Source organism: Ixodes scapularis, unplaced genomic scaffold, assembly GCF_016920785.2.
Source record: "Ixodes scapularis isolate PalLabHiFi unplaced genomic scaffold, ASM1692078v2 PGA_scaffold12__126_contigs__length_90152505, whole genome shotgun sequence".
Taxonomy (NCBI): Eukaryota; Metazoa; Arthropoda; class Arachnida; order Ixodida; family Ixodidae; genus Ixodes; species Ixodes scapularis.
Window position 1 is genome coordinate 75,574,898 of NW_024609838.1, and position 7,921 is coordinate 75,582,818.

Below are 7,921 nucleotides of genomic sequence, written 5' to 3' on the forward strand. Positions count from 1 at the left end.
AATTTGTGAAGGTTGTTCCTGACCGTCCACTGCTAAGCTCTGTTAGTTTTAATATAGCAATGTGTATGAACTGTGACCTCAGAAGGTTCAATGCCTACTTGGGGTGGCAGGTAAATGACAGATTTGACATAAAATTAAACCTAAAGGGACTCCCAGCTATTCTATTTGAGGGAATATATAAATGTGCTCGCTATATGCAAACATTCTTTCTTTAATCTCGAATTTAACGCCATCAGAAAAATGAAAAAAACAAGCACAAATAATGAAAGCAGGTTGTCGGGACAGTATACTGCTTGCATAATCAAGGTGGGTTAGCCCCATTGAGCACGCTTTTCACCGAGCACCCGCATACTGTAGAAAAGCAATGCCCGCGAGCTTTGCGGGTATTGCCTCACTGCAGTATGTGGGTGCTCGGTGAGATGCGCACTCAACGGGGCCAACCCGCTGCGACAAAGAAATAGTAAAAATTAAGCAAAAACACTGCTTGAATTCAGCAGCTTATAGATGCATTAAAACCATAGCGCGGCACCTACAATTTTAATATATTGAATTAATTCGAAGTTTGAATTATCCGAGTTAGAATTATAAAGAGTCCACTGTAGTGTGCTCTTATATATTATACAATTCATTTACAGCTTCGATTCCAAATCTTTTTATAGTGCCGACGAGACCAACCCCCACAAGGAGCGGAAGTACATTGTGTACGAGAGATCACTCCTACGTCTCTTCGAGTTCTGCAGCCTTTGCCACTGCCCTTGCAAAACATCGATGAGAACGGATGGCACTAAACTAACGGTGACTACTGGGTGCGCAAGTGAGCATATCAGGAACTGGACGAGTGAACCGGAGGTGGCAGGCAGGAGTGCGGGGAATATTGTCCTTTCCTCTGCTGTTGTCTTCAGTGGAGCGAACCCCACTGTCACGTTAAGAATGCTGCGGCTCATAAACCTCCAAGTGATGTGTGACCGCACATTCTACAGGTACCGGGAGGGGTACCTGTTGCCAGCTATAGCTGATGTAAGTTTTAAAATCACTGTTTTACAGCTCATTCTGTTCAGTTTGAAAGAACACTATGCAGACAGCAGATACAATTTTTTCTGATAGGGTTTGAATGAACAGACGCTTTAAATAGTCATAGATCTGATTGGTGTATGTGATGAAAGGTTTAGAGAATACTCGGCATTCTTTTAACCGTAGAGTAGTCGGCATGGGGTGAAATGTAAATAGAGGGTTGACGATTTCCGAGATGACATATGTAGCATCACCTAGGGGACAACAGCAAATTTTGGGATGCACCGAGCAAGGGTCCAAAGCACTGGAGCAGCAGCCACACACTTGCAGCCTCCATTTAGTGCGGGGGTGGCACAACATCCAGCAAAAGCAATGCGCCCACTATTACTATTTCCTTCCGTGCCAGCTGTACATGAGTGAACTGGGTCAAAGCATTTCAGATAAGTTGCTGATATATTAACAAGTTGTGCATCTATGTACAGCCAAACTTTTATTATTGAAGGATCCTTAGCAATTCCTGGTGTGTAATTTAGAAGCACTCTAGTTTGTAGCAGGGGTCGGCAGCCTCGTGCAACGGCAGGCCGAGGCATCATGAACCCGACAAGGAGGGGGTCAGACGAAAAGTTGCGAAAGGAAGAGGGCTGCACGTTTGAACGTAAAAATACTCATGATAATTGAGGTGACGTTTATTGTTAGTGTCGGATCTCTCCCAAAAGCAGCCGTCAGAGAATGCGAGCTTAACCCACTTGGGCGTTTGTGCTGAGCTGGGCATACGCACCGTGCATGCTGCATTGTTCATGCAGGCCAGAGTGGTAACAAAAGAGCCCCTCCTCCCCCTTAGGCGACAGCAGAGGACAAACTCCAGCCGAACGCTGAAGCAGCGTTCGGTTGTCAGTCGAGCACCGAGTCATTGTTATTTGTTGTCCTCATCCATGTAGCTCTAAAGTTAGCTGCTTGGGACGCCACAGTCTCATCTCATCCCCGATACTTTACCTCCTTTGTCATTTATGACAATCTATTGATTGACCAGTGGCAGCATTGATACCTTAGGTATCTGCATGGTAGCTGCACACACTCCTAACTCTGAGATATATCTGGCAATATATCGGAGGTCTACGGGTAATCCAAAAAAGCTATTCCAAATTGAGTTCTCTTACACAGGTATGGAACACAGAACAGGAAAAGTTTCTAGAAAGCATGAGGAGCGCAGGATGAGTGCACCTGGCTGGTGATGGGCGGTGCGATTCGCCGGGCTACAGCGCAAAATACTGTACATACAGCTTCTACTGCAATTCTCTCCACAAGATTGTACACACGGAGCAAGTGGAAGTTGGTGGGGTAAGAAAGTTTATTTATTTGAGCCATTGCTGTTACACAAAATGCCCTACATAAGGTGAGAGAACTAATAGAAATGGGTCACAAGGTGATTGTAGTTAAAAGGAATAAAGTCATGCATCAGACTTGTGTCCAGGGCATATATCAGATCAGAATATTAAAACGCTTGCTGTTTTGGTTTTTGTCAACATGATTTTATCAGAAAAACTCTAATTTGGCTGAGCACCAGAACAAATTTTTCTTGAAAGATATACCTCATCCATTTCGTTATAAAAAATGTTGTTCCTGCTGCCTGCTTGTGCATATAGTGCCGTGTGCGTGGCAAACTTGGAAACGCACACAGCTACTACGCTGGGGAACAAGGTTCAAACACCGTGCGGCCCGGTTCCATTTTTTCGCAATGTTTGATCTTGTGAAAAGTTCCGGACAATTCTCTCGTCACCTTTTTTCTGACTGAGCATTCCTGAACCTACCGAGTGTAAAAAAAGAGTGTTGATGAGCTGCTTTGGGACAGTTGCCCTGCTGTCGCATAGAGTTGAAAATTTAAAATAAGGAAAGTTTTATAAAAAAAAACTGAATTTGCAATAAAAAAATTTACTTCTTGGAAAAACAGTTCTTGCATTTTCCGTAGCTAACCCAAAACACGGAACCCTACATAAAGTAACAGTGACAGGGTATTTATGGTTGCCAAGATTTTCTTTGAAACATTATTTATGTGCGCCTATCACACAGAAAAGGTTTCAGCTGGAAATCTGTCTCTTTTATGCTTAGAAACTGCCTGTCAAGATTTGGTTATTTGAGGCTAGTCTCCCTCCCTTTTAAGTTTTCATGTACGAAATATTTGGTGTGCAAAATACTGCACACATATTTCTAAAGCTGGAGTAATGTCTTGCATTTTGGAATCACCACAAACTCTTATTTAAAGACAGATTGAGTGCATAGTCGCAGTGAGTGACTTTCACGACTCCTCCGACATCACAGGGCACCTAACTGATTCTCTGGTTTTTATTTAACTTTGTTTTTTTATGCAAGCATGTGACTCTGGAACATAGAACCTTGGGTAGTGTCCTTACACTATAATCTAGCATTTTGCAATGACAAATTATTTTTGTTTAGTCAGTATTCTTTTCAGACGAATGATGACATTGTGAGCACTGCTATGAAACAGTAGAAGAGATAGTGGTACTAGTATTTGCTCTAGGTTGCTGACTTATCTACTTCTTTGTCAGTGTGATGAGGTGAAATTCAGCTCGCAGATCGAGAAAGTGGGCTTTGTCCGAGCCCTCGACTACCTGCAAGATGAAGGCATAAACATCATGTCCATTACCACAGACCGGCACAGTGCCATTAAAAGGGAAATTGCCACCAACCACCAGACCATCACACGCTTTTTTGACAGTTGGCACATGTCAAAAGGTATGTCGATAAGCGACAAAAATACAGTGCAACTGTAGGAACTGACAAACGTGTAGCATGAACTGCTGCTGCATCATTTATTGAAAGAATCATGTAATCTAACTTAACAGGAATCACGAAGAAGCTCACAGCAGCCAGTTAGCGACCTTCCAACAAGAAACTAAAAAGCTGGGTTCAGCCCACCAGCAACCATCTCTACTGGTGTGCTGCGGTTGGTAAAGGAGTTGAACCAACGGTATTGGATTTGTGGCATACGATTAAGCGGCATGTTGTGGATCTTCATGATGGCCACGAAGGTCGCCTCACTCAGTGTCTGCATGGTCCCCTGACAAACAAAGAGTGGCTTAGCCAAGGTGAGCTTTTCGTTTCTGTTGTTTAAATGCATCCAGAAAACAATGCCAGTCATTTTTTCCTCAGGATCACCAGCCTATGAAGCATTTCAGAAAGTGGTGATGGCACCAACATTGTTGCGTGACCTGAAGAAAGTGTCACCATCATGCCAGACATTTGGACTAGAGTCGTTTCACAGTGTCTTAATTAAATTTGCACCGAAGTCGCTTGCTTTTTCGTATGAGGGAATGCGTGCCCGGTAAGCCAGTGTGTAATTTTTTTTATATATGTTTGCATTGCCTGACACTTGACATTTCTTTCCCAGTACCTACCTCGCCATTTTGCACTTCAATGAAAATAGCAAGCGACTCCAGGCCCAAACCGCTGAGGGAGAAGACAGGTGACATGTGAAGGCCCCAAAAGCCCGGAAAGATCACCTGGCATCACGTTCCCCCTCACAACGGAGCCAACATATGGTGAGCTGCCTCAAGAAACTCTTTTTAGAGTAATCTGTAGTTCACTTCAACATTAGAAGCTATTCTGCCCACATGAAGCAAGCTCTACTCAGTGCCTAATGGGCTACAGCACGTTGGGCACTTTATGTGCTTAGGTGCATAAAACACCAATGTGTTAGACATTATTTGAACCCTGGAGAGTGGGGACAAGGAGGACAGCACGAGCACAAATCTCCAAACAGGCTTAACGTTTAGTCCACTCTTTGCGACTCTATATAGGTATGTACACAAAGAAGGGAATTCAAAAGACCAAAAAGCAACACGACGTCCCACTGCTGCATAGGGATCAAGCTTGGTGCATTAAATGCTCTTATGGGTGTAGCCTCTCCTGCATTTCTTGTGCTATAACACACCGTACGTAAGCTTTGTGAATGCAGTAAAGTTTACTGCATGGTTATGATAGTTGCAAGAATGCACTTTGAGAAAGTGCTCCACTTACTTTTGCCTTCAAGACTACAGCACATACCTTGTGAGGTAATATATAATAGTATATTACAGTGCTCCCTCCTTTTGCAGAGTATGTGGACTCTTTGTTCGACGAAGTATTGGAACGGCTCCAGCGTCTGCCATCGTTCAGGGAAGCCAACGCTGAAGTCTCAACACTCCCCCTACCACCTCCACCCATGATTGCAAGGGTGCAACCGAGGCCCTCCAAACAAAACCTCGTAGCAGTCCACAAGTCACGGTTTGGAAAGAATTAAGTTCGACACCATCCACGCCACTGCGGGCACTGAGCTGCGTGTCGATTGCCAGCTAGCTTTGTTTGTGTCCCAAGTACTGCAATCTATTGAAGAGCTGCATGTCAAAGTAGAAAAAAAGAATGTGTGTGGTTGTTTGTCAGATTCTTTTCTGGTTATGTTGGGCATTCCGCAGTGCAGCATTCTTAATCCTCGTTTTTTTTTAATCATTGTAAATAATGTTCTTATGTATGACATATTCGAACATGCAGTTATTTTGTGCTGACATAAATTTCTTCCAGGTGATGTATAATGTAAAGGGCTGTGTATCTCTTCAGTGCAATATGTGTTCTATGTTCATGGGCGCTGTACTAAAGGTTCTTAGAAGTTAATACTTTCTTAGTCTTTTTTTTGTTCTTGTTGGCACTGTTTTTATGTGAAATGTGAAAATAGAGTAATAAATCAAGAGCTGCTGGCATGAATTTAGCAGCGCCAAACTACAACTCATAACCAGCATTTTTCTCTTGCTCTGGTGCGAACTGTAATGGGTATAAACTGTCACTCCCTCTACAAACGATGCAGATGGCTGGTTGGTTTAGAACTCAATTTGCAATAGTCAAATAATGAAAATGCAGCAGCAAAGGGATAGAAGCTTTAATGATGGCCTCAACAGAAGGTCCATGATAAATCTGCGCATTTGGGGTGCATTATTTCAAGTTAGCTAAATTGTGTACTGGCAGATTGTAAAAGAACATTGTAGTTTCTCGGTACAAAAACTAAGCTCTAACCAGCTACTTCCCCTAGGTCATTTTTACAATAACATAGCTTGTGAGCAGCTCGATTAGTGAGAACCTCAAGTGACTCTGTCCCTAATTTGCCAAGAAAGGCTCCTGCCATTATTTTCAGGAGGAGGATGTCTGCCCCATCAAAAACCCTTCTGACCATCATAATCGATAGAATAAAAATTAGTAGGTATAAATAACTATCTCACTGCAAGGGTTGCACGGTATTACATATTTCGTCAGAATGCTTTCTAAGGAATCCTGGTATTTCTGCATATCAATGCACTCTATACTCCATTCAGCCCTGAGCTGAAACCGTGGTAGAAGTGAGACTCTCGTTGGACCAATCATATGCCTCTCTTTCGCCGTATGATCATGCCCTTGCCCATACCCACGTGCACCAAGCCAGTTGCCAAAAGGTAGGCGGCTGATCAGTTCAGCAGACACGTAGCTCCCATCACAGTCTTAGATTAGGGGCGAAGAATGTGTGATTGTTTAGGCTTGATTTTGGCTTCACGACAATTTGTTACCAACTTCTGCCTTGCCTTAACGCTGCAGAACAAAAATGTTGCAAAGATGTTCGGAATAGATATGGGTCTCATGAAATGAACTGACGTGCTTTTAGCAAATGCGTCACGGACAATGATAAATGATAAGGGAAGAAAAGTTCTTTCGAGGGGAACACTGGAATTCTGGATACATTCAACTGTGCAACCCTATTATTGAGCTTCAACAAGCTTTAGAAATGTGCGCAGTGAGAGCCTCCATAAGGTAATGCACCAGTGGCATAATCCACATTTTTCAAAATGCTGCAAGATTGTTTGGTATGAAATAATGAAAGCACTTGGAAAAGAAGGCGAAAAAGCTTCTTTGTAGGATCGGGGGACAAGAGACTACCCGCAACTGGCAGAAAGGTGATGGGAGAACTCGGTCTGGGTCACTGCAGCTAAATAGAGCCAACAGGATTAGATTTCCTTGCACAAAGCAATGTCCTCGCTCTCTTGTGCAACGCTGTGTTCGTATACACCCGGCATATACGCACTATGTATTTTTGAAAAAGGTGTATTACTCTTGAGGTGTGGTACGTCAGTACCAGTGATGCGAGAAGGGGTCCGGAAATGAAAAATTACATGACCTGAACTAATTAGAATATGCAAGCATTTTTATATTTTGAATTTTGAGGTGACAAAAAGAAAGAAAACAATTGTACGTACCTTGGGAATCGTGGTAATCGGAATCCTGTGGTGCTTTCGCTGGGGAAGGCATCCCGGATGGCACCGACGACGCATGAAGGCAAGACGAGTCTCCTCCCTCTGCCCAGCCTGCCCCATACCCAGCGAACAAACCGCCGATATGCAGTGTACCGGTAGCGCCTAAAATTACGATGAAACGAAAATGAGAATACTTTATCCAATTTCTTTTTTACCTGAATTTTTCAGCACTAGCGAAGTGTAACAACATGGGACAAGGATATTTTGCTGGCGGCCAGCACAACCTGGGGAAAACAAATTGCCAGCACAAGCGTGTTGGCAATTTGGCCACTCCCTCGCTTGCGTTCACGCCGCTTCGTGGCGACAGTCTGCGGCTGCGCATTACAAAAATTAACCCACTTGGCCCAAGCCCTGCTGTCCTCATTGCCCTGCCCTGCCTTGCCCTGGCCCGTGCCCCCCTCCCCTCCCCCCCCCCCCCCCCCCACACTCCTTTCCTGGTGAGGGAGGTCCATACGATTTAGTTCAGCGACGTTTCGTCGAAAACATTTTTTTTTCGTGATAATTGTAAAAAATAAATATGTAAATATCGCCAAATGTGATAAAAAAAAAAGAAAAAGTATGCACATTCTTGGGATCGAACCCGT

General features: G+C 43.6%; 1 pseudogene; it reads left to right on the forward strand.

Annotated features, from left to right (window-relative positions):
* The first annotated feature begins 930 nt into the window (after positions 1-930).
* Positions 931-5,308, forward strand: LOC121835248 (annotated as a pseudogene).
* Positions 5,309-7,921: the final 2,613 nt, after the last annotated feature.